The 24,448-nt window shown below is 39.1% G+C and overlaps 1 protein-coding gene across 3 annotated transcripts in view; it reads right to left on the reverse strand.

The window, feature by feature from the left end:
• The window catches only part of TEX15 (testis expressed 15, meiosis and synapsis associated), an 84,537-nt gene extending 60,884 nt beyond the window's left edge, over positions 1 to 23,653 (reverse strand). Inside the window, exons 1-2 of one of the 3 annotated variants that reach the window (XM_054497926.2) lie at positions 23,475 to 23,653; positions 9,554 to 9,629 (exon numbers count right to left, since the gene is read on the reverse strand). The gene's annotated coding sequence lies outside the window, so the exon portion shown is untranslated. Of the gene's footprint in view, positions 1 to 9,553; positions 9,630 to 22,206; positions 22,592 to 22,703; positions 22,917 to 23,474 lie in introns of those variants that run through there. The other 2 variants (XM_063668603.1, XM_054497927.2) reach the window with 2 other exon arrangements.
• Between the last annotated feature and the right edge of the window lie 795 nt (positions 23,654 to 24,448).

Below are 24,448 nucleotides of genomic sequence, written 5' to 3' on the forward strand. Positions count from 1 at the left end.
GACCAGTTTGACCAATATAGTGAAACTCCCTCTCTACTAAAAACACAAAAAATTCGCCGGGTATGGTGGTGTGTGCCTGTAATCCCAGCTCATCAGGAGGCTGAGGCAGAAGAAGCACTTGAACCCGGGAGGCGGAGGTTGCAGGGAGCAGAGATCGCACCATTGCACTCCAGCCTGGGCGACACTGTGACACTCCGGCTCAAAGAAAAAAAAAATTACATATTCAAGAAAGCTTGATGATTTCAGCTATAGGGTTTCTCTAGCATAATTTGCTAATAAAGGAAAGATTTATGAAGTTCACTTCTGTTCCTCAGTGCTTACTTAAGATAATACTTTGCCACAAAAAGCTAAGTTTACTGCTAACGAAAGATGAATAATCAGGACACAATGGTATTCAATATCCTTCATTAAATAAGTTGCGCTCAGCAATTTTTCAGTTATTACCTTTTAAGTAGGAATAAGTCTCTTTAACTTCAGCCCAAACTTCAACTATGTTAAAGTGATAACTTCATATTTTTTTTGTTTGGGTTTTTTTGGGGTGGGATATTAGACCTTTGATATATATTTCTTTATGCTCATGTATCACAGACCTATAACCTTTATATTTATATGTTACATATTACAAATTATGTCATATGAAATAGTCCTACAATGATTATATATGTTTATGTATTATTTATATACATAAGTATATATAAGTAAAATCAGGAAGTTTGAATTCTGAGGATTCATGCTGAGGCTGTCTTCTGGAGTCCTGGGCTATTATAGATAGAGAAAGAAATCAATTCTAAAACACTCAGGAATAGTTAATGTACACGGCAATGCATATACCATGTACTTCATAGTACATATGGTACATAAGGTATATACCATATACTTTAACAGATATTCAAAATAATAACTAAAGAACAAAGGAACCAAAAACAAGAGTTTGCTAACAATTTAAACATCTATCTATATAGGTTTTAAGAGAATGTATGTTATGAACAACTTTAAGCCAATACATTTAAATATTAGACAAAATAATTCTTAGGAAAAAAGCTACCAAAATTGATTCAAGAAGAAATAAAAACAATGAATAATCCTGTTATTATTAGGAGGAAATTAAATCAGTAGAAATTCAATCAAAAGTTAAGTAAAAATGATAATACATCACAAATCAGCTGAGTTCATCTCAGAAATGCAAATATTTGCCATTGTCTAGCTCACCTTCCATTCCCTTCTCAATCTGCTTTGATTTCTACCTCCATTACTCTACCTAAACAGCAATCTTCAAAGTCATCAATGATTTTCCACATCAGTCATTTGCGGTTCATGACTTACTTGGCCTCTCTCTGTTTAATACTCTTGACCACTCTGTTCTTCAAATAACACAGCTTGCCAGACTTCTACGACTTCATAATCCTGATTTTCTTGGTCTCTTAGTAACTCACCTGTCTGTACCTAGCCTTTATTATTTACTAATTTTTGCTTAAAAGAAAATATTCTTTATATTTTTATTTTTTAATATTTCATCAAACTTAACCTTTGAAAACTTGGTAAATAAAAATAGAACTGTGGTTTTAGTTTGCATTTAATTCATTATCAGTGACATTGAGCTATTTTATTTTTTCTGTGAATCACTTGTTCTTATCTTTTTGTCCATTTTTTTCCACAGAGAAGACAGTATTCTAGTTAACGATTTATAAGGACTCCATATACAAATAAATTAGTTTTGTCTGTCATACATATTTTAATATTTTTGTCTTTTAATTTTGTTTCTACATGAGGAAGATTCCTCACACAGAAAAACTAATTTCTGTATAGTCTCATTTCTGAATCTTTTTTTTTCCTTTGAGACTAGTCTCACTAGTGTTGCCCAGGCTGGTCTCAAACTCCTGAGCTCAAGTGATCAATAAATGCCTTGGAGAATTCTGGTTTGTCCTCATTGCATTGTGTGGGGTGAGTGAGGGCGCCGTCATGGGAAGATGCTGGCTAACTGTACACAGATTTTTGATCCTGATGCCTCAGCCTCCCCAATGGCTAAGTAGCTAGGATTACAGGCACATGCCAACCGTGCTTGGCTATTTCTGAATCTTTTATTACACATCATCATGCCAACTGTGCTTGGCTATTTCTGAATCTTTTATTACACATCATCACCAAGAGTATATGAGAGTTCCAGTTTCTCCATATTCTCACAAACACTTGATGTTGATAGTTTTCACTTTCTGCCAACCTGACAGGAGCAAATGATAACTGATTGTGGTTAGTTTGCATTTTCTCCCTGCACCCCCCTTTTTTTTGACAGTGTCTTGCTCTGTTGCCTGGGCTGGAGTGAAGTGGCGTGATCTCAGTGCGCTGCAACCTCTGCCTCCTGGGTTCAAGCGATTCTTCTGGCTCAGCCTCCTAAGTAGCTGGGACTACAGGCATGTGCCACCATGCCTGGCTAATTTTTGTAGACACGAGGGAGGTTTCACCATGTTGGCCAGGCTGGTCTCAGCTTCCTGACCTCAAGTGATCTGCCCGCCTCAGCCTCCCAAAGTGCCTGTAGGCATAAGCCACTGAATCCAGCCCCCAATTTTTGAGAATGATCATGTACTGAGTATATTTATTGGTCATGTTTCCACATCTGTGAAATACCCATCCAAGTTTTTTACCCGATTTTCTATCAGTTTGTTTATTCTATGTATTTGCAAGAAATCTTTATATGAGATACTATCTTTTTTGCTAATTATATTTATTGCAAGTAATTCCCACTTTTAAAAGTTGTATTTTCATTTTCTAAAATAGGTATGTTTAATTTTAGTCCCAACTATGAATATTTTTCTTTATATTTTGTGCTTTCATTTTTGCTTTTGATCAACTTTAAGAAATACTTCTCCCCAAGATCATAAAGATATCCCATATATTTTCTTCTAAAACTTTCATAGTTTTGCCTTTTACCTTTAAGTCTTTACTTCACCTCAAATTCATTTTTTGTCTATGGTAAAAAATAAAGGTTCAAGTTTTCCATGTGAATATCAAACTGTTAGCATTTTTTAAAACAACCTTTCTTATTCCTCTTTATCTGTAATGCCATCTCTGACATAAACCCATTTTCCACATATGTACGAATTCTGGGCTCTGTTTCATTGGTGTCTTTCTGTATTCACGCATCAACACCATATTGTAACAAATCTTGATACATGCTTGAGCAAAACCAAAAAAAAAAAAAAAAAAAAAAAAAAAAAAAACAAATCTTGTTCTTCCACAGCCTCTTTGCACTTTTATACACATTTTAAATTAGGCCTATCTAATAATAAATCTTGTTTAGGTTTTAATTGGAACTTCACTGAATCCAGTGATCGATCTTAAGATAAGCTTTATTGTTATATTAGTTTTCCTATCTGTGAACATGGTATTCAGTTCATTAATGTCTTTCAGTAGTTTTATAATTTTTTTCCCTGAGGGTTTTTACACTTCTTTTAAAGTATTTATTCTAAGGTACTTTATAATTTTTACGTTACTATATATGGTATCTTTAAAACTTATTTTATTCACTACTATGTTTAAAATGATGTTGTAGCCGGGTGCGGTGGCTCACGCCTGTAATCCCAGCACTTTGGGAGGCCGAGGCAGGCGGATCACGAGGTCAGGAGATCGAGACCATCCTGGTTAACACGGTAAAACCCCGTCTCTACTAAAAATACAAAAAATAAGCTGGGCGTGGTTGCAGGCGCCTGTAGTCCCAGCTACTTGGGAGGCTGAGGCAGGAGAATAGCGTGAACCCGGGAGGTGGAGCTTGCAGTGAGCCGAGATTGTGCCACTGCACTCCAGCCTGGGCGACAGAGCAAGACTCTACCTCAAAAAAAAAAAAAAAAAAAAATGTTGATACTGATAATAAAAATGGCTAACACGTATATAACACTTACCAGGTACCAGACACTTTTCTAAATGCTTTAGACATATACTGATCCATTTAATCTTCACAATATCCCTATGAAATACCCTTATTTTAAATTAGAAAACAAAAGTGCAGGGAAGTTAAATAATATGTCCAAGGACACAAAGCTAGGAAGGGCAAAACCTGGAATTCAAAGCTAGGCAGTGTGGCACCAGAGTGAATGCACTCAATCACTAGGTAAATGACTCCCTGAAACCAATTTCTATATATTGGCTACCCAGCAACCTTGTTAAGCTCTTATTAATTGTAAAAATTTAGCTTCATCAACCACCATATCCTCTATGAATAATGGACAGTATAATGACTTATGGTTTTGTTTCTTCCCATCTGATTCTTATGCTATTTATTTCTTGTACCTAGTACAATGTTGAATATAACTGATAATGGCAGGTATCTTGATCTTGCCCTTGATTTTAAAGGGAATGTTTTAAATCTTTTACAATTCAATATGATAAATTCTATTCTTTAGTAGACATGCTGCCATCAGGCTTAATTTTCCTGGGTACAAAATTCTAGAATGACTGCTACTTTCTCTCAGCACTCTGAAGATGTTATCACCTCCAATTGAATTGTCATTCATTTATGGGCAATCTTTTCCTCTGGCAGCTTTTAGTATCTTCTTTGTCTCTTATGTCCTGCATTTTCATCATGATGTTCTAGGCTAAGTATCTGATGAACTTGTTATATCTAACGTTTGGTATCTTTCAACAATTATGTGAAATTCTCAGAAACTTTACCTTTAAATATTGTTGTGACATCATTCTATTTCCTTAGTATAGAACTTCTATTTACCTATGTTCAAATTTCTGTCTTTATTCTTCATGTTTCTTAACCCTTCTTCATATCTAAAATTCATATCATGTTTCTTCATATCTAACATCTGGTTCACTGACTCTCTTCAGCTAGGTCTAATCTGCTTCTAGTCCATTGAGTTAACTATAATTATTACTATTTTCATTAATAAGGGTTATATTTGGTTCTTTAAAAAAATCTGCTTCTCACATTTTAAAGCCTTTCTCATTTCTTTAAAAATATATTGTACTTAAACTGGGTGTGATGGTTTACACCTGTACTCCCTGCTACGTGGCAGGCTGTGGTGGGAGAATTGCTTGAGCCTATGAGTTCAAAGCTGTAGTGAGCTATGACTGGATTCCAGCCTGAGCAACATAGCAATGTAGCAAGAAAAAAAATTCTGTCTCTAAAAAAAACCTGTATTTGATAATTCCAACATGTTAAGTCTCAACTCTGATTCTCCTATTTGTGTGTGTGTGTGTGTGTGTTACCGTTTGTTTATAATACCCTGCTTCCTGTATGATATATATTATTAATTCATTCACTATTTCCGTAACTCATATTCCTTAAAGCTTGGAACAGGCATAAAGACAGACATCTAAGACCAATAAAATAGGAAAAAGAGTTCCAAGATAAACCTTCACATATATGGTGAAATGATGTTCCACAAGGGTGCCAAGACCATTCAGTGGGAGAAAGGACGGTCTGCAACAAATAGTGCCAGGAAAACTGGATATCCATGTGCAAAAGAATGAAGTTGGATTCTTACTTTAAACCATGTACAAAAATTAACTGCAAATGGGTCAAAGATTAAAGATAAGAGTTAAAACTATCAAACTCTTAGAAAAAAAAAAACAAAGAAAAAGCCTAATGTGAAGGTATTGGGAGTTGGGGCCTTTAGAAGTTGATTAGGTATTAAAGGTGGTGCCTTCATGAAGGTACCCTTACAAAACAGACTGTAGAGACCTCCCTCGTAACTTCCACCATGTGAAGATGCAGCGAAAAGACAGCTGTCTGTGGACCAGGAAGCAGTCCCTCACCAGCTACCAAATCTGCCAGCACCTTGATCTTGGATTCCCCAGCCTCCAGAACTGTGACAAAGAAATTTCTGTTGTCTGTAAGTTACCCAGTTTATGGTATTTTGTTACAGCAGCCTGAATGCACCAAGACAGAGGATTTTTAGAAGATCTCCTATAGGTTAGTTTGAACTGATCTTTAGTCAGCAAGAGCATAATCAAAAGAGCATGATCTGTATGGTAAGATGGAAAAGACCTATACCAAAAAAAAATGTGTAGTATAATGACTTAGATGTCAACCTTGTACAAAACGACTGTCAACAGTGAGCCGAGATTGCACCACTGCACTCTAGCCTGGGTGACAAAGCGAGACTCCGTCTCAAAAAAAAAAAAAAAAGACTATTAACAAATGTCTGTTGAATTGGTGATAGAGGTACTGAAGGGGTAAAGTTAAATAATACATTGCTTTTCATGGACTAGAAGTTTGAAATCAAGCTTTGTTGAAGGGTCAGAGGATGCCCCTAAGAGGCTATCAGTAAAATCCATCTATTAACAATCCTCTTATTGGACTTAAAAGAACGTTGCTGACCTTTCTCAGCCAATTAAGGCATGAGTATCTGGTTAAGCATTAGATATATATATATATTTTTAAACGGAGCTCAGACTCAAACACCTATGAAGCCATCATGTGACATTCCATTAGGTAAATGTATAGGTTATTCAAGGGTTTACATGTCAACACTTTTTAAACACTTTTTTTTTTTTGAGACAGAGTCTCACTGTGTCCCCAGGCTGAAGTGCAGTGGTGCGATCTCAGCTCACTGTAACCTCTGCCTCTCAGGTTCAAGCAATTCCCCTGCCTCAGCCTCCCAAGTGGCTGGGACTACAGGTGTCTGCCACCACACCTGGCTAATTTTTTGTATTTTAGTAGAGACGGGGTTTCACCATGTTGGCCAGGATGATCTCGATCTCCTGACCTTGTGATCCACCCACCTTGGCCTCCCAAAGTGCTGAGATTATAGGTGTGAGCTACCGTGCCTGGCCAAACACATACATTTAAATAAAGTTCAATATCATCACAGTGACTTGTGAAGTTCTATCTTTCTTTTTTTCTCAAATCCTTTAATGTGAAGTTTGACTATTGGTACCTTGGAACTTAGGAAAAGAGTGGAACATCTGGAATGCCTAAATGCAGGACAATGACGACCCATAAAGTTTTTTTAAACTTCCCCTCAATCTTATACATATGAGGTAGAAATTATTTAAAAAAGTGTTTCTGGGTTATCTCCATCCTCTTTATATTAAATGAATAGAAAACTAGAAGCAAAAGAGCAAAGAATGCATGGCAGTAGTTTTATCACACTTTTAATTTTATTTAAAATGGTTATTAGGACTTAGGCCATTTTTCATTTATTTTCACTCATCTTGTTTACTTTGCCACTGCCAAATCTCAGAGTCTTTTAGAAAGAGATTACCAAATTCTGTTGGAGAAGATGAACCATCTATTCAGTCCACTTCCTTAGAGGGTATTAGTGTGATCCAGAGACAAAGGCTTATAGCAACTACATAATAATTCCAGTAGTTACCTCAGCTCACTACCAGAAACACACGATTAAAAAAAAAAAGTCAACATAACTCCCCAAAAGAATGCCCCCATTCTGTTGATATTTGTTTTACTTAGGTTTAAAAGATTTAGATAAGCAGAACCTGTGTGCTTCTCAGAATCAGTGCCCATATTGACCACTTCCTCAGAAAGATATGCAGTATCAAAAGAAAGCCTCATACATTAGAATGCACTACACATCTCTAAACCCTTAAAAATTTATAGTAAAACTATAGTAATTTAAATTATTTGGGAAGAATAAAATCTTAGTATCTGGATAAAAGTAATAAATATATTATGAAGTGCTAACAAATAAAGCCTCTTCCAGATTTGTTTTGAAGACTCTAAGACTGAAAGCAATTTTTCCTCCCAATGCAAAAAAGTCTAGAACTGATCATAGTGACCATTTAAAATATGGGGGGTGGTGAGAGAGTATCTAAATTCTCAGGGCCAACCAGTGACAAGTAGCTAAAGATAACCTGGCTAGGAAATTCACACCCTTGTGATTTAACAAACCAACCTTTCACTTCCCTTCCAAACTGTCTTTACAAAATCGGGTTGAAAAAAATTTTTTTGAAAGGATTTATGAAATAACAAAGTATTCTGTACAAGAAGTCGGCAGACGTAGGTATCTTGTCCTGATTCTGCCACTCACTAGATGTCTGCTCCTAAGCTTTACTTTCCTCATTTGTGTTTTGGTAAGGCTTAAAGTTGTATTGTAAACTGTAAAATGTTTTGCCTCCTCCTAACACCTATCCCTCTTCCTACCACTTTCAGGCTCTATTTATCTATATTTTCTCTGCGGTTCCACATATAGGCATATGCAAGAAATTGTACACTGTATGCAAGCCAATGCCTTAAAAGTTGGATAGCCTCATTACATTAAACAGTCCAAATTCCTCCTCTACCTTTCCAATTACTTAGAACATTTATTTGCCTAGAGTATTTCCTTCCATGACTATGGTATTTTTGCTTTTTAAATGTCAATAGTGGGTCCAATTCCCATCTGCTGAGAGTGAATTTCACTTTAGAATCAACCTAAAATCATTTAAAACCCATATGATTAATATGTGGGTAACCAAATGTGACAAAACCACTTTTGACTAAAAATATAAAAATTTTAAGAATCTGTCTAAAAAGCAACTAATTCTCTTTTAAGAGTCAAGATCTCACTCTGACACCCAGGCTGGAGTGCAGAGGTACAATTACAGTTCATTGTAACCTTGAATTCCTGGGCTCAAGCGATCCTTCTGCCTCAGCCTCCTAAGTAGCTAGGATTGCAAGCACATGCCACCTCACCAGACTAATTTTTTATTTTATTTTTTGAGAGACAAGGTCTTGCTATGTTGCCCAGGCTAGTCTCAAACTCCTCACTTCAAGCAATCCTCCTGCCTCTGCCTCTCAAGTGCTGGGATTACTGGCATGAGCCACTAAGCTGGGCCTCATTTTCTTGCCCTGCTTATGTATTGGTTCAAAAAGTAATTCCAAACCTTGAATACCACAAATGTTCTAAGCAATATTTGCATATTGGCCTGACCTTCAAATTAGTTATTGAAAGTGTCAATACTTACCCTAAATTAAGGTCAATTATGTACGGGACAATATTCTCCACTGGACTACAATTTACCCATGTTTCTATCTCCAGCACAAAGTATACTTCCTTATAAAATAAATACCTGCTATGGTCTGAATGCTCATGCCCCCGAAACTCACATGTTGAAACCTAAACATCAGAGTGATGGTATTAAGAGGTGAGGCCTTTGGAGATGATTAAGTCTTGAGAACAGATCCCTCATGAATGGGATTAGCATACTTATTAAAGACCCTCAAGGGAGCTAGCTACCTCCTTCCACCACGCAATAACACAATGAAAATGCACCACCTATGAGAAAGCACCCGTCATCCCAGACACTGAATCTGCCAGCACCTTGATCTTGGACTTCTCTGCTTCCAGAACTGTGAAAAATAAATTTATGTTGTTTATGAGTTACCCAGTTTATATTACGTTGTAGTGGCCCGAGTAGATTAAGACAGTACCCAATAACTATTATCATCAAGAATAATTATTTACATACTTTAAAGTATTCCAATGTGTGATAAAAGACACTCTTCATCTATCTTATTGCCAAATTATTTATAAATCAATTGTAAAGTAGTTAAAATAAATCAACAAGTTATAAATAAAGCAGTAACAAAGCCATTATTTGAAATACTTACCACTCTTCAATGGCATCCAGCATCACACAGTTACAATCAGTACTCAGTCCATACATGATAACTGATAAGGGAACATCTACAAAATAAAAATAAAAACAGAAACATGTAGAGAATTATGATCAGAAGCTCCCCCAGCCCAATAATTATCTCTTCATTGTCTTCTCTATTAATTTTTTTCCTCCTGATTTCTGTCTCCCTTTCACTCCTGTTTCATTCTGGCGGAGGGAGCTGTCTGTTTTCTGCATATCTCAGTTCCTTCTCTCAAGCCTTTCCATTCCTCCCTTTTCTTTCCCTCCTCTTTTCTCAATAAGCTTTTCTCTTTTTCTTCCCTTCAGTACATTCTCATCTGCTATCCAGAGTCCCAATGTCAGCTCACCCATCTCACGCAGCTCTAGTTGGGAAAACCACCTGTAACGCAGCACATGAGCTTACTCTAGTGTTTTTACATACAGCACAAAACATTGATTTTTAGTCAATCACTGCAGTTATGATACATGCTACGCACAGTATAGGTAGCTTACATATAATATCTCATTTTATCTTCACAGACTGATGGTATTGCTCTCATTTTCAGATGAGAACAACAGACTCAGAAAGTTTAAGAAACTTATCTGAGGTAACCAAACTGGTAAGTTGGTTTTCAAGTCCAGGCTTGACGCTTAAGTATGGACCTAAACCACTACACTATTCAAACTCCGTTCTTTTTGTGTGTGTGTGTGTGTGTGTGTGTGTGTGAGACAGTCTCACTCACTCTATCGCCCAGGTTGGAGTGCAGTGGTATGATTTTGGCTCACGGCTCACTGCAACCTCCGCCTCCTGGGTTCAAGGGATTCTCCTGCTTCAGCCTCCCGAGTAGCTGGGATTACAGGCATGTGCCACTATGCCTGGCTAATTCTTGTATTTCTAGTAGAGATGGCGTTTCACCATGTCTTGAACACCTGACATCCAGTGATCTGTCCGCCTCAGCCTCCCAAAGTGCTGGGATTACAAGCGTAAGCCACCGCACCTGGCCCCAACTCCATTCTTATATTTCCTTCTAGAGGCATTTAAACCCTAACTCTGACCGTATGCACCATGGAGACAACAAAACTATAATTAGCCCAAATCCTAATGGCCTATTATAATGAGCTTTCATGTTCCTGTGAAGCTAGACAACTTTTAACTTATTTCTTGATTTCAAGATAATACTACTGATTATAAGGTATATCTCTATATGGTACTAATATATTTAAAATGCTATGCATTTTCAAGAAAAGATAACTTTTATTGGTGAAACATTTAGCAAAATTTGAGATTTACTCCAAATTCTAGATCTTTTTTCTTTTCTCCAAGTTAAGCATCCAAAAAAAGGTCAAAAGGTATTTAAAGCTGACACTGTAGATTGGTCTTTGAAAATATTTTAGAACTCATCATATAAATAAAAGAACATTTTATCCTTTACTGACTTACTGGTTTGTGTATATTTTACTCAAGTGCTTTAATTAAGTGTCATTGTCTAAGAGACCCAAAGAAGTAAACGTAGAGAATAAAAAGAAATAATCAGGGACAAATATAGCCATGCAATATCAGGGTAATTAAAATGAGAGACTTGCATATAAAAATAAAATGTCAAATAATTTGGGAACCAGAAATTCTGAGTACTGTGATAGTGATGATCCATCTCTCTCACCAGCATTCACATAAGGATATCAGTAGTAACATGAAATATTTAGCAACAATTATATGAGTAATATGTGTATGTGAAAACTGATGACTGATGACATTTCTGTCTACTGTAATTATAGTAAGTTGAAAGATAGTTTTTAGGTTAGTACATTAATAAGAATCTGAACCAAACTTGTAAGTTAACACAACTGTCACGTATAAGAAAGGAAATATGCATGAAGATGTTACCAACTGTCTTAATTTGATCATGAAAGTTCTCAAGGGAGGATGTCAACACAAAGACACTTGCACATAGCTGTTCCAGACTTTCTGGAATGGCAAAAGAGTGGCATACAAAATCTCTGCAATAGGAAAAAGAAAAGTTGGCTACAGGACACTGAAATTACAGAACCACACCAATCACAGGTTTTAACAAAGAAGGTACTGATTTGGTAAACCTTTCTACAATTCATGGGTGATATTCCATGAAAAAGAAAAACTAGGGCTGGGCATGGTGGCTCACACCTGTAATCCCAGCACTTTGGGAGGCCAAGGCAGGAGGCTTGCTTGAGGTCAGGAGTTTGAGACCAGCTTGGGCAACATAGTGGGACCAAAAAATTAAAAAATTAGCCAGGCATGCCTGTAGTCCCAGCTACTCAGGAGGCTGAGGTGCGAGGATAACTTGAGCCCAGGAAGTCAAGGCTGCAATGAGTTGTGTTTGCGCCATTGCACTCCAGCCTGGTTGACAGAATAAGAGCCTGTCTCAAAATAAACAAACAAACAAAAAAAGAAAAAGAAAAACCAAAATGGTCTTCAATAGCTTTTTTCTCTACCAGAAGCTATCTAGTAGAGTACCTATAAATTTAATCTGCAGAATATTAATCTGCACAGGAATATAGTGTTTGCATAGGTATGGTTGAAAATATTTAACTAAAGTTCCTATTAAATACAAGAATTCTGTATTGATTAATATTTCAATTTTTCCTCCTTAAAACCACTTGTTTAGCAAGAAAAAAAGGCTTACAAAAGAGTTTGGAAAAAAGGCCTCAGTTTCATCTGTTTTCTAACTCTGTTTCAGGAGATTCTAAGGATGTGTTTTATAATAAGAATTCAAGTGACAAGGAGTCAAGTCTGTAACAACTGTGTTTAGCTGTGAGAAAAAATCCAGAAGAAATGCCCATTTCCCATTCTTCAGGAAATTGTATGGGAGTACAGATAACAGATAAACAATATCAACTTAAGCAACGTATGTTTGAGTATATAATAATATTGGAAAAATTAAGCTTGAAATAAAAAGAAACAGAAGCAGAGAAATGAAGTAATCAGTGTGGTAAGAGTTGGGTAAAAATCTATTCCACTCAACCTCAATTATTTAGACAAGTAAGTCTGAGTAAGTTTTCAAAGTCTGAAAAAAGTCTTATGTTGAAAGAGAAGATCTTAACTTCTGGAATATGGAAAGGCACAGAGCTAGAAAAAACTACTACTTAACAAAGTTTGTCATCTGGGCATGTCCTACACTTCCTAATTATAGATCACTGGCTACACAAGCTGGGGGACCCCTAACAAGCACATCATGAAATTACCTGTATTTCTGGTCTAGTGAACTAGGGGAAGTGGTTCTCAAACTGTGGTCCCTAGATCAGCAGCATCAGCACAACCTGGGAACTTGTTGGCAATGCAAATCCTCTGGCTTCATCCCAGACCTACTGAATGAATCTAGAGGCTGGGCCCAGAAATCTGTGGTTTGACAAGTTCTCCAGGTGATTCTGATGTAAGATAAGTTTGAGATTCGCTGGTCTAAGATAATTCTGAGGAAGGCATCTAATCAGGTATATAAGAACTATTTTTTCTTTTTCCTTCTTTTTTTTTTTTTTTTCCTTCATGTATCAGGAATCTCTTTTAGCCAGAGTCACTATTAGGAAAAAGAAATACTTGCAACTGGGAACTTCACTTTCAGGCTTAAAGCTCCTGCAGAGGAAGAAACCAAAAGATAAACGAAAACGTTATTTTGCTTTTTGCAGGGGGAGGGCAGGAAGGGGGGAAGGTAGGCATTCAATTAACAAATTATCCAGTGGCTACCTTGTTTCAGGCACTCTGCAAGAAGGAAGACAAGGAAGTAGAAAAGAACCGGAAGGTCACTAACAATTTTAACTTGGGTATCATTCAATGTAGTACTAACAACACAGGTTGCCAATTCCTGGTATACACATGCAGTAATATCCACATGGGCAATAAAATATTTATAGTGAAGTAACAGACCAGCAAAGCAAAAAACTATGGTTCATCCTTGATGATCAAAGGGATTGGTGATTCTCCAACTTCAGTGTGTATCAGAATCACCTAGAGGGCTTATTAAAATACAGATTACTGGGTCCCACCTCCAGAGTTTCTAATTCTGTATGTTTAAGGCCCAAGAATTTTTATTTCTCATAAATTCCTAGGTGACATTGAAAGTGAAGAGAGACCACAGTTTGAGAACCACCAATCTAGGTGACGAAGCACAGTAGAATTTAAGTATTCCAGGAAGGAATTGTCTGAAGATTACCAGTACATTTCTCAAGGTGTTCATATTTATTGCACAGACTTTGTCTGTTGCCCCTCAGTGAAAAGGCAAGAGAGGGATTATGCTTTTAAACTATGTGGTTAAACTATTTTATTTTGATAATGCATATTACATAGTCTATGCTGAATCAACCAACCTCCAATGTGAAGGGTTTCCCAAACTAGAAGCCAAAACTGGCACTCAAAGATTTCCATGATTTTGTGATGACTCAAATTATACTCTTGTTTTAATGACCTATGCTGTATGGATGTATTTCTCTAAAAATTTGTGGCAGGCTCTCCTCTAGGCCCAAGGAGGATCCTGTATCTATCTAATTATATAGTCAAATGAGAGCAGACTTAAAAATAATTTACATGTTTAAAAGACTGTCCCAAGAGCCCAGGCTATGGGGAGGAGTACTTCCAGTCCAGCTGCTTTTCATCATGGGGAAAAATCAAAGTTAAGGGGCCCCCAGGGGTTAGGACTCCCTTGGTTTCTTTCCCTTTGGAGTCTAGGAGCTGCAGTACAAATAGATTGAGTTCCACAAAAAGGCCAAGGTCATCCTGGCTGCAGAGAAAGGTGAGAAACAGCTCAACTTTTCACTGAATCAATCCTTCAGTCCTAGTCCTTCCTTCGGCTTTCTCAAAAATGACACATTCTGACTAGCTTGACTGAAATAGATCCAATCTACCAGAAAGTGAGCTAGCACAGGATAACTTGCATCTTATTCCACAAGGAAGATTACCTGGATTACCTATCCTTCCACAAATCAGCATTCTTTTTTCAGCCCAAGCATTAAATATAACAAATGCCATCCTCTGTGTTACTGATAGCGAAAAACAACTGAGAATGGCAAAAAAGTCACCACTTTGCCTGCTTAAAGCCACTTGTCTTCCCTATGCAGATATAAACAGAGAGATAATTACCTTGCCAAGGTCCCTGAAATCAGATATGGTGTTAGAAGGGTATGAAATATGGAAGATGACTGTGCTAATAGGTTGTGAAAGATGAGGATAGATCAATCATGTACAACCCCAAACTGAGTGCATTCTCTGCTCAAACAGATGGAAATTATATGCAAAAGAAGTTGGGAATTGTCATAAAAGCACAGGGATTAGTTACTAATCTATTATGGTTATGAGGCTTTTTAAAAGACATTAGGGAAATACAAAGAAATAATCAGATGCTTAAAGATAATGACACAATTTTCAAGGGAATTAATAACATACAAGTCTTCGAAAGGAAAGAATAATAAAACAAACTTATTTAGGCTGGACGCAGTGGCTCACGCCTGTAATCCCACCACTTTGGGAGGCTCCGGTGGGTGGATCAACTGAGGTCAGGAGTTCGAGACCAGCCTGGCCAACACGGGGAAACCCCATCTCTACTAAAAATATAAAAACTAGCCAGGTGTGGTGGTGGGCGCCTGTAATCCCAGCTACTCAGGAAGCTGAGGCAGGAGAATTGCTTGAACCCGGGAGATGGAGGTTGCAGTGAGCCAACATGGTGCCACTTCACTCCAGCCTTGGTGACAGAGTGAGACTCTGTCTCAAAAAAAAAAAAAAAAAGGACCTTATTTAAACCCTGAAATTGGTCATAACTAAATATTCACACAATTCATCTTGATTAATGTAGGAAAATAGCTATTAGGTAATACATTTTTAACTAGAAATTCATAAATTTCTAACTAGGATTGACCAATACTGAATCAACTTTTCCTCCCCCTGTGAGTTGTTTTCCGGTTAAAAACCACAAGTATTCCTCAGCTTCTCTTTTAATGTCAATGAGGTGTGCATGAAGTCATCTTGCCATATAAAATATTCCTCCCATTTTAAAACATTAAACTATCTTTCTGTGTTAATTCAAAGAAGTCAACAGCTTTATTTTCCACATTTTAGTATGAAAAACATAGCTGCTGACCATTATTCACCTTTTATGATCTGCTGAACCTAAAATTAAAAAAATGTGTTGCTAGATAAAGTTAAAACAAGTTACCTAATACTGTAATGGAGTTATGCCCAGAAAAACACTAATACACAATTATAAATTTCTAAATGTATCTAATCATACATCTTTCTCATGAAAGAGTTCACTTAAACATTTTCTTTAGATACTTATATTAAATGTGGGGGTAACAAAGGTAACAACTAGCAATTCATGTGCCTTCTTACTAATGTCCCTATCAAGAATGAATTTTAAAATAACTTGTCTACTTCTAACATTCATTTTAAGATTCTACCTGACTTTAGTAACACACAGGCTGCTCAAAAATTCTTCAGAAACTGTTTGATTGTGCAATGTCAGAGTACTGCAACAAACCTGGTGGGGATTATACCAAATAGACCAACTGGAGACTTAAAAAGACTTCAAAAAAAAAAAAAAAAAAAAAAAACCAAACTGTAGGCAAAAGTTGAATATTATTGAGTCCCCAGGAGAAATAAACTGTAGTACTGGTCATAGCATTCTAGGCAGAGAATGAACTCTTGGGATGCTGCTATTCCTTTGTCAGACTAAAAATTTTAGTCCTACTTTTGAATTGTCATATTAAATACAATATCACCAAAACAGAGTAATTTTCAGACTGCAAATTTGTACCAAATAATTTTCCTCTAAAAAATTTAGCATAATTCAGATAGATTATTTTTAAGAGAAAATTATTTGACTTATTCATGCCATGGATAAGAGATAATATTTTTGGTGGCAGTTTGGTGAAGCCAGACCACCTGGTCTGTGGCTCACGCCTATAATCCCAGCATTTTGGGAGGCTGAGGCCAGTGGATCACTTGAGCTCAGGAGTTCAAGACAAGCCTGGGCAACATGGCGAAAACCTGTCTTTACAAAAAATACAAAAAAAAAAAAAAAAAAAAAAGGCTGGGCATGGTGGCACACCTGTACTCCCAGCTGCTCGGGATGCTGAGGTGGGAGGATTGCTTGAGCTCAGAAGGTGGCTGTTGCAATGAGCCTTGTGATCATGCCACTGCACTCCAGACTGGGTGAGAGTGACACCCTGTCTCAAAAAACAAAACAAACAAGAAAACCCCCAAAACCCAAATTCTATCTGCCCCTTACTGACTGCAATGTTAGACCCATTACCTATACTTTTGTGCCTCAGTTTCTTCATATGTAAAATGGGAAACAAATAACAGTATTTAGTAGATTAATTCAGTTAATCAACACTCTTCTGCTATATTGATTACTACAACACACAGAACAGTGACTCATTTATGGTAAAGTGCTATGTAAGTGTTGGCTATTATTATTAATGTACGTTTAATCAAATAAAGAGGTGTAATATTTTAATCCTCACAGTTTAATGTTAATCATCTAACATTCCTCCATTCTTCTTCAAATAGTTATATTATTTATTGACCTGGGAAGTCTTTGTTTCTGTTTTAGCCTTAAAAGAGAACAAGCAGCTGGGCGCAGTGGCTCACGCCTGTAATCCCAGCACTTTGGAAGGCTGAGGTGGGAGGATCATGAGGTCAGGAGATCAAGACCATCTTGGCTAACATGGTGAAACCCCGTCTCTACCAAAAACACAAAAAAATTAGCCTGGTGTGGTGGCAGGCACTTGTAATCCCAGCTAGTCAGGAGGCTGAGGCAGGAGAGTGATGTGAAGCCAGGAGGTGGAGCTTGTGGTGAGCCGAGATTGCGCCACTGCACTCCAGCCTCCGTGACAGATCGAGACTCCATCTCAAAAGAAAAAAAAAAAAAGAGAGAGAACAAGCATATATTAAAGTGCTTATATTTGTACCTTGGATAAGCAAGAATGTAATACATTAGGAAAAACTAAAACACTAGGTTTAACTGCGGGGAACAGCCTTGAAAGACCCATGAAAAAGACAATACTGCAGAAGACAGTCAACCAAAATAATTTATAAGCAGATTTTCCCATTTTACTTATGAAAATTTTCCATTTTACATATGAAAAAACCAAGGCACAGAAAGACACTAGGTTTTATTGATTAGCATGTGCTTGAAAGACACAAAAAATTGCATTTTCTAGAGAGAAAAATGGATTTGAGGAACTTAAAACAATTTTTTTTCTTTTGCTGTTCACTTAAGCTGATTCTTACTCCTTGGCCAAATGTGACTTTACATAAAACATACCACACAGATGTAAAGGTTGTATAAATCTTCGTAAGAATACCATTCTAAACTCAAAGAGTTTATAGACTTTCCTAATCACCATTACCCTATGTAATTATACCACCGAAGAATTTGTTGTTGATTTAATAAAAGCTTTTTCCTTATTTAAAGACAAGATCTTGCTGTGTCGCCAAGGCTGGAGGGTGGAGTGCAGTGGTGCAATCATGGCTCATTGTGTGCCTGACAGCATCACAAGATTCAAGTTCATTTCTCTGCCTAGAATGCTGTGATCAGTACTCCAGTTTATTTCTCCTGGTGACTGGATAATATTCAAAATTTGCGTACAGTTTTCTGCAGGCTTGAACTCCTGGGCTCAAGCGATCTTTCCACCTCAGCCTCTTGAGTACCTAGGACTATAGGCGCATGCCAGGATGCCTGGCTAATTTATATATAAAATGTATATATAAATTATATATAAGCTTTATATATAAATTATATATAATTACACCAAAAAAAAAAAAAAAAGCCAAGCGTGGTGGCACAAGCCTTTGGTCCCCAGCTATTTGGGAGGCTAAAATGGGAAGACTGCTTGAGCCCAGGTCGTCAAGGCTGCAGGAAACCGTGATCACATCACTGCACTCCTGGGCAACAGAGTCAGACTCTATGAATTCTATAAAAGAATTCATCGCCCAGGCTGATGTACAAAGGCACAGTGATGGCTCACTGCAGCCTTGACCTCTCAGGCTCAAGTGATCCTCCCATCTCAGCAACCTACCCTCTCTACCCAGGAGCTGGGACTACATGCATGTGCCACCGCATCACATTAATACTTAAATTTTTTGTAGAGATGGGGGTCTCACTACGTTGCCCAGGCTGGTCTTGAATTCCTGAGTCCCAGTGATCCTCCCACCTCAGCCTTCTAAGGTGCTGGAATTGCAGGCATGAGCCACTGTGCCTGATCCTATTTTTTAATTTTTTGTAGAGGCAGGGCATTGCTATATTGCAAAGGGTGGTCTCCGACTTCTGGACTCAAGCGATCCTCCTGCCTCGGCAGCCCAAATTACTAGCATTACAGGTGTGAGCCACTGTGCTGGCATGCTTTCTCCCTTTTGACTTGCTCTATTATATTAATGGCACAAAATTTATAGTAATGTTTTCATCTATGTATATCGAGAAAATATTTGCCTATATATCTCCTTTACATACAATTCATTTTTTTTGCTCATAGTTCTTGCTAAGATCCTACATTAAATGCTTCTATGAGCTTGAAGTCTCTCTCTAAACAAAGCTTTACTGTAAGCCACAGAGTGGAGAACACTGCCCCATCCAGAAAAGAGGTTACAAGGTACAATAAATGCGGACTAACAGAAGAAGCAAAGGATTGGCAGTTAAAAACCTATGTTTGAATCCTAGCTCTTTCACTATTTAGCTACTTCAGTTCATAAAACTGAAGTGTGTTCATCTCTCGATATTACTGCTAACTTTGTTTTTGATAAGAGGGGTGTCTCACATGCTTTAAAGAATCTGATGAAGTCATACATCTTTTCTTCAACAAAAATTAACACAATCCACACATTTTTGCATACAGTTAGGGGCTTCAAGTAATCACACAAGTCCATGTATCCTAAGAACCCTCTAGAATACTGGATTACAATGGTTCCTGCTGTTTTAATATAAAAATGCCATTTCTGCATTCATATTCTCTCTCACACACACCCTTAAAGTCTTGCTGTGCAACCTGTAAATGTACCAGAGCTCACAAGCTTACACTTTTAAACACACAAAAGAAATGAAGTTTTATCTTTATTGGCAGTTTCCCCCTTGAGGCATATTAAGAGTGATTGTGTGTAGTTTTAGATTTATATCAGGACAAGCTAGATACTCAAATCAGTTATTAATCATTATCCTAAAAAATCTTCAAATTTAGTTACAGTAGCTTAATTAAACCTCAGATAAACCTTAAAAATCAAAATATGTTTTGTATACCTAGGATCTAATAGGCACGAACAGAGCTATGCAAAACTCGGTTTGGATAAGGATTTAATTGTCCACATGTATTCAGTCACATTGGTGAAAGCAGTAACTGCATCTGTGCCAAAGTCTCAGCTGCTGTAATTAAAGACAGACCCCCCACCCCACACTCCCCCCTCAGGAGCAGCTAGCTATCATTATTTTCAAAGGGCAGTAATTACAAAGGCTTTGCATTATGTGGATTACACATTCCAAGGATATAGGATTGCTACCAGACTTCGGGGACTATCCTAATAAGCAAAGTTGTTCATTAAAGCAATCATCAAATTTACGTACAAGTTTTAAATTTTCTGAACTTTGCTTAGTTTGTCATGTGAGTTTACCTCCCTTTGTGAAATAGAGCTATTTCTGAAAAGTTAATTTCTGATCATCTTGCCCTACTACTTGACTAACTTTATAAAGCTTGGAAGTATTATTACAAAGCAAGAGTAAATCACCACAGAACATCAATTTTAAACATGCTTAATTGAACAAAAAAATTAGTTCCTCTTTGATAAAGATAAGTAACAAAATATAAACGGAAAGAAGACGAGGTTATTTTTCACTTTTGATATCACATTTAATAGATTCAGAGAAAAACTAATCCCAATTGTGCAACACATTTAGGGGTTGGAGATTTAATGAGATTCCATTAGACCTAACAGGATAACATGTAGGCACTTCAAATCCCCTCTATCATCCTTCATGAAGCCAAGCTATTCTGAAATAAATGAGAAATAGGAACATAGCAAAAGCAGACCAAAGCAGTACATTTACCAAAAATTATAACTGCCAATTTTCCAAAATTTTTGGGTATTGTGAAAATCATGATTGTTTTCTCTAACTTAAAGAAATTTTGTAATCCAGTACAGTATATCATCCTTCAGTACAATTAAAAAAAAAAAAAAACTTTAAAGTGCTCAAGTACACTAGTAGGTGTGCTGGGAGAAAAAGTGACCTTCGCATCTCCTGAAACTGAGTAAAAGCACTATAATTGTACTTCACTGATTCTGTAAAACATTTTTTTAACATACTAAAGCCATATACTAAAGCGGAAATTATCACTAGCTGCTAGGATTAAAATTTCAAAAAGTGTCCGTGGAAGTTCTTATGCTTTCTTCCTACTGGCCAATAAGACTCCTACAGGTAATTTCTTATGTTTGCGTAGTTCCATGAATTCTTTTATAGAATTCATAGAGTCTGACTCTGTTGCCCAGGAGTGCAGTGATGTGATAACGGTTTCCTGCAGCCTTGACCACCCGTGCTCAAGCAATCTTCCCATTTCAGCCTCCCAAATAGCTGGGGACCAAAGGCTTGCATCACCACGCCTGGCTTTTTTTTTTTTTTTTTTTTTTGGTAGAGACGGGGACTATGTTGCCCAGGCTGGTCTTGAACTCCTGGCCTCAAGCAATCTCCCACCTTGGCCTCCCAAAGTCCTAGGAGTACATGGCATTATTTGGCATTCATCCAAATAATTTATTTAAAAAAGAAAACATACATGAGGTTTGATGCTTAAGCACTCTCCCTCGAATTTTGACATCTTTATGATTAGGTAGGGTTCAGATTTTAAAATACCTTTGCAATAAGGTAAAGAAAGATTTATGTTTTGTTTTTTAATTAAAGGCTTTTAAGAATGTGAGCAATAACAAAGCATTAAAAGTATCTCTAAATACTGATTTCACTCCTCCAGTTCCCTTAACTTCAACTGTTAAAACGAACTTTCCCTTTCAAGCAGCGATGATATATTTTGGATGAACCCTAAAACCTTTCAAAAATATACAATAAATTTAACTATTTTCTCAATGTGAACTCAACGACATTTTAATTAAAGCTTGTATCACTTTATTTTTGTTTTTTTAAGACAGAGTCTCGCTCTGTCGCCCAGGCTGGAGTGCAGTGGTGCAGTCTCAGTTCACTGCAGCCTCAAACTCCCAGACTCAAGCGATTCTCCTGCCTCAGCCTCCCCAGTAGTTGAGATTACAGGCGCGTGGCAACACGCTGGCTAATTTTTGTATTTTTTTGTATTATTATTATTATTATTATTATTTTGTAGGGACGGGGTTTCCCCATGTTGCCCAGGCTGGTTTCGAACTCCTGGGCTCATGTGATCCGCCCGCCTCGGCCTCCCAAAATGCTAGGACTACAGGCGTTGAGCCACCGCACTCGCCAAAGCTTGTATCACTTCTACTCCTTCTCCACCAACACACATAGTCGTCAAAAAGGAAATTCAAAAACAAAAACAAACGAATAATGGTACCACTTCTACTTCATGCTTTGAAACAGTCCCATATTCACCCATCACCCCCAAAAAGCAATCAATCAGTGCACTTAGGGCGTTGGGGTGCTTCACACTGCACTTGGAGCTCACCATTTTTAAACTTGAAGGGAACCGTGGTATCTTAAAAGCCTCCGAGTTGCCAGCGACCTCAGCCTCTCCACTTTCTCGAACATCATCCCGGGGCACTGTCTCCCGACACAGCCAGCGCGGTGGCCATGCGCCTCAAACCGAGCATTCCAAACGCGGAAACTCAACCCCGAGCGCGGAGTGGATGGAAACTGCCTGAAAGGATCTGTGCAGGGCTGGGCTTGGGACGCGGCTCGCACGAAACTGAGGCAGGAGTCTCTTCCTGCACGCGCACCACGCCGGGACCCGAGGGGTTTCACTCCCTTCACTGAGCCGAGCCAGGAAGCCAAGAGCCACCAGGGCGAAGCAGCCCTGCAAAACCTCCACTCAGCCTTACAACGGACAGAGCGCCGGGACACGCGGCACCGCATCCCGGGCGCGCCAGTCGCCCTGCAGTCGGGGGACGCTCCCCTCAGGCGCCCGCGTCGGAGCCCAGCGACCCCCGCGCCGCCCTCACCTACCGAGGCTCCCCCACGTCCACCGGCTCCTGCAGCGAGACAGCCGGCGCAGGCGGGCATGGTCCGAGCGCGGGCTCTGCAGGGGAGGACGAGGCGCGCGGACTGCCAGTCACCCGGGCGGCGTTCCCCGCCTTAGCGCTCCAGGGTCGCGAGTCCCACAGGAGTCCCGAGTTGCGGTCCCGGGGCGGGCGGGGCCTCCATTAAGCCCCGCCCCCGCGGAGATCCCCACGCACCACGGAGATCCCCACGCTCCACGGAGATCCCCACGCTCCACGGAGATCCCCATGCGCCCTGCGCAACGCGGCTGCTCCGCGCTGCCTTCTGCTGACTACAAACTGCGCCTCCAGGGAGCCGGGGCGAGGCCGAGGCCACCACGAAGTTGTGGGTCTCTCTCCTCTCGCTGCCTCAGAGCAGCGAATTTCTCCTCAGCTGCAAACAAGGACGCAGGGCCAGCTCCGTGGGACTCAGCGGGGGCAGAGGGAGAGCGAAAGCGCGGGAACCCGCGCATCTGAGGAAAGCTCAACATTTCACCTGTAGAGTCGGCTGCCCTGGCCCTCGGAGGCCCACCTTTGGCCCCAGAGTCCCTGAATTAATGATAATTAACATTTTAAAAAAATTTATTATTTAAAAAAAATTTAATCGGGAAGCCCCGAGCCAGAAGAGTAGCGTCTGAGACTCCCCATAATTAACATTCTTCACTCCTTAATTTTAATTTACCTCACACCTAACTAGCTGCTAACCCTCCTCTCCTCATCCACCACATTCCCCACAAACCTTGAGCTGTCTTCTTTGCTCAGTCAGTTCCTCAGACTCAATCTTAGCACGGTACAGAACTTCGCCCACTGCCTTCCCTGGAAGCCTCAGGAACACAGCAGCACCCCCCAGCGAGGTGCGCGCAGTGAGCAGGCAGCCCAGAAAGCAGTGGCGCTTGCGCACTGCGCCGGGGGCGGAGCCAGAGGCCCTGCACGTGGAAGCTCGAAGCCCGTAGGTGGGGCCCGCGCAGGAACGGACTCCTGAGAGCCTTTCCATGTCCTGAAGCAAACTGTGTGTTCAGCGCCTACTCCGTGTACACGGAGTAGGCCTTCAACAAAACGATCATTTTGTCATGGCTTTCTAATTTAATTCAAAAGGATTTAGAAGATCTGGGAGGACTTTATGTGTTGCTCGGCTAATGGCCAAATCCCTTAGCTAAGGCTTCAGCTTGGCGCTAACAAGTACATCCAAGTTTCAGGGATCTAAAGCATGAAGATTTTTACCAGACTCACTCGGTCGGGTGCGGTGGTCGGTGATCTCAGCACTTTGGGAGGCCAAGGTGTGTTCAGGAGTTTGAGACCAGCCTGGGCAACATAGTGAGACCTCCTCTGCCAAAAAAAAAAAAAAAAAAAAATCTTTGCACTCAGAAAATTAATGCTACTTCATAGCACGGCTTATGAAAACCTGATTCAGAGGCTATATAGATTACAGAATCGAAGTCTTCCAGTCCAGTCACTCAGATTTAGTTTTACAATTGCAGGCCTGAGAGTCACTTCATCCTTCAGTGGGTGAATCCTTTAGGGGTGAAAACGATGGAGACAGGCAGCTTAAAAGACGCAGTATTTGGCCGGGCACGGTGGCTCATGCCTGTAATCCCAGCACTCTGAAATGCCGAGACGGGCAGATCACCCTGAGGTCAGGAGTTCCAGACCAGCCTGGCCAACATGGCGAATCCCAGTCTCTACTAAAAAATGCAAAAATTAGCCAGGTGTGGT

The sequence above is a fragment of the Pongo pygmaeus genome, chromosome 7 (genome assembly GCF_028885625.2).
Source record: "Pongo pygmaeus isolate AG05252 chromosome 7, NHGRI_mPonPyg2-v2.0_pri, whole genome shotgun sequence".
In the NCBI taxonomy this organism is placed as follows: Eukaryota; Metazoa; Chordata; class Mammalia; order Primates; family Hominidae; genus Pongo; species Pongo pygmaeus.